Genomic DNA, 3,524 nt, shown 5'->3' on the forward strand with positions numbered 1-3,524 from the left:
GGTGGAATCTGGGAAGGCTTCCTGGAGGAGATGGCACCTTGAAAGAAAAGTGCTCTCTGGGCACAGCCAAGGTCTTTGGGAATTTATCAGCACAACGATGCATGGAGCTCAGTGCTAAGTGCAAAGCTGAAGGCTGAACAGGGAGGCACAAACACAGGGCCCACCCTCAAAGAACTTAGTCACGCAGGGGAGAAAATAGCACATCTCATAGGAGGTTGTGGGAACCGCTGAGCAGGATGTGCTTCAGTGCCATATCCAGGAGGACAGGCAGGGCTGCTAAGGAGTCCAGGGGATGGTTATGAAGCTAGCATGGGAAGGGCCTTCACGTATCCATACATCTCACTCATCTTTCAGGCAAGTCCTCAGGCCCAGAGAGGGGCAGGGACTTGTGCAGGTCACACAGCAAGTCAGCTGCAGAGCCAGGACCAGTCCCCGGGCTCCTGACTCCCAGCCCAGGACTCTCTCCACAGCCCCCACTGCCACCCACGGGGCTGGGAGCTCAGGCCGGCACCAGAGAAGGCTTCCAGAAGCAGGGATGCTAGGCACTCTGACCCGGGGCATTCCTTTGGCAGGTGGCACAGATGGGAGGCACGAGGTGTTGTACCAGGAAGGGACCTGCCCACTTTGTAACCTGGGGTGACTCTGCCCCAGTCGGGCTCAGTTCAGAGCCACCCGCCAGAGCAATCTAGAGAGGAAAGGGCCACCTGATAAAGGTTATCTCATGTAACCCTCCCTGTGAGACTCCATGTAGGAATCATGCCCGTTTCCAGGAGAGCAAATGAAGGCTTAGGGCAATGAAGTGACTTGCCCAAGGTCGCTAGGCAGTGATGACTATGACCCAGCCATAAACAGTGCCCTGTGTTGTTTCCACAAGACTATTCTGTCTGCATTTAGCAAGTCCATAGCCCTCCCACCAAGACACACACGCAGTTCCTCCAGACATGCCTGACAAGGTGCTGAAACCCCACCAGGAGTGCTCTTTCTTCCTGCTTACTGCAGGTACCCCCTTAAAAGGAACAGGTAAGCCCTGAAGGCCCTATCAGCCATTTATACTCGAGTGTAAGTTAGTTACCAGACTCTGAGACTGGAGCTGAATTCAGGACCCTGCCCCAAATGACACACGACAGATGAAGAGGGAGAGGTCCCTGGGCTTGGGCTGCACCCCAGGAGTGGCGGGGTGGAGTTTCCCTTGAAGCATCGGGGCGCTGGGCACCGTGTCCAGGTGGCGCTGTGAAGGGAGGCGGCCAAGGGCGGAGGCACATGGGGATGTGGAAAGAACACTGGCTTTGCTCAAGTTCCAACCTGCGCCGTCTGAGGCCAGGCCCTCACCTCCCTGGACCTCATGACTGCACCAGTGCAGTGGGGAGACTTCTTGCAGGTGGGGGTGCTTGAGAAGGCACTCCATCCCAGGGTTCTCAAACTTGAGTGAGCACTGGCATCCCCTGGAGGGCCCCCAAAACCCCAGACTGCAGGGCCCCACCCCAGAGTTTCTGCTTCAGTTAGTCTGGGGAGAGACCTAACTAACTAACTAACTGAGTGCCCTAACAAGTAAGCCCAGAGGTTGCAGGGGGTGGTGTGGGGGGTGGACAGAGCAGAGCCTGGAAAAACCTTGGGTACAAACTTGACATCTGGCAGGGATTTCACACCCCCATCCCCTCGGTTGGACCAACGGTGCCCAGGAGGAAGAGAAGAGATGGCACATAGGACCACGGTCAGGGATGACGATGCTGAGCTCTCTTCAACGACGACCCCTAGGAAAATCTCCCACTAAGTGCACGATGGCAGGTGTTTCTTTCTATGCCAGGCGCTCTGCCCAGGGCTTCCCGTGGATTGTCTTCCATAATCTTGCCCATGAGTCTATGCAGTAGGTTATCAACACCCCATTTGACAAGCAAGGAACCTGTGGCAGGCAGAATAATGGCCCCCAAACCTATGAATGTTACCTCGCATGGCAAGAAGGACTTTGTAGATGTGATTTTGATACAGATCTCCAGATGGGGAGGTTATTCTGGGTTATCCAAGTCAGCCTGAAGCCATCACAGAGGCCCTAATCACAGGGAGGCAGAAGGTCAATGTCTTAGTCCATTCAGGCTGCTATGACAAAACACAGCACTGGCTGGGCGGCTTATAAACAACCGACATTTATTTCTCACAGTTCTGGAGGCTGGAAGTCCGAGATCAAGGTGCCGGCACGATCACTTTCTGCTAAGGTCCCCCTTCCCCATTCACAGATGACACCTGCTCGCTGTGTCCTCACCTGGTGGAAGGGGCAAGGGAGCTCGCTGGAGCCTCTTTTTTTTTTTTTTTTTTTTTTAAGATTTTATTTATTTATTTGGCAGAGAGAGAGCACAAGTAGGGGAGAGGCAGGCAGAAGGAGAGGGAGAAGCAGGCTCCCCGCTGAGCAGAGAGCCCGATGTGGGGCTCCATCGATCCCAGGACCCCGAGCCCTGATAAAAGAGGGAAGGGCTCCGCCTTCCTAACCTAAGCACCTCCCAAAGGCCCCACCTCCAAATACCATCATCTTTGGGGATGAGCATTTCGACGTTTGATTTTGGGGGGGACAGAAACGTTCAGACCATGGCAGTCAGAGAGTCAGAAAGGAGGTGTGAGAGTGGAAACAGAGGTTGGAGACAGGAAGCACCGTCTTGAGGCTGAGCCCAGGCTCCCAGGGAAAGGGTGCTGAGGTCGATTGGTAATGCCTGACTTGGCCTTGCCGGGGCTGAACAGCAGTGTATGCTGATCGGGATTAGATAAATTCCCTAGGGTTGGCCCTGGGTCTGACTCATCTTTTTATTCCCCGGGCCTAACAATGTGCCCCAAACAAAGCAAACACTCAATAAATGTTGGGAGGAGGGAGGGAAAGAGGGAAGAAGGGGGAGGGAAAGCAGGGAAAGTGAAATTTGTTTTCAGAAGGCCAGGATGAAGGCCAGTGGGTAGAATCTCAGGGTGGAGAGCTTCTGAGTCCCCTGCCTTGTTCTGTTCATAGCAATCCCTTCCTTGGCGGGGGATCCACCCCTGCCTCATTCCATCTGGTTATGGCAGGGCTGCCAATCACAAGGTCCTGCCCCTCCTCTCCTGGGGCAGGTCTGTGACTCAAGCCAGGCAACAGGACTCTGGTTCCTAGAATCAGAACCTTGATGAGAGACACCCGGGGGAAGAGCGCATCTGACGGCCACATCCTGGAAAGGTGACCCATAAACTCAACCAGTAAGGGGAAGTGGTAAGTGGGCCAGAACTCTGGTCTGTGAGACTCCCGAGACTGAGCTCAGACGCTCCTAACCTTAAAGTCATCTCTGGTAGGACCGCCAGCCGAAGGCACAGAAGCCCCCCGGGGAGGGGCAGGCACCCAGCCCTTCCTGCAGTGGAGTGACCAGTGTGTTCCGGGAAGTCCCTCCACCTCCATTTTTATTCTGCTTAGTTATTCGGAGTCAGTTTCTGTGGCCTGAAACTGAAGAACCCCAACCTTGTACGGTGTTTCTAGAAGGAGGAGCGGGCCAATCATCAGAGCCATTCCACTTGGGAAA

The sequence above is a fragment of the Phoca vitulina genome, unplaced genomic scaffold (genome assembly GCF_004348235.1).
Source record: "Phoca vitulina isolate PV1807 unplaced genomic scaffold, GSC_HSeal_1.0 scaffold19, whole genome shotgun sequence".
In the NCBI taxonomy this organism is placed as follows: domain Eukaryota; kingdom Metazoa; phylum Chordata; class Mammalia; order Carnivora; family Phocidae; genus Phoca; species Phoca vitulina.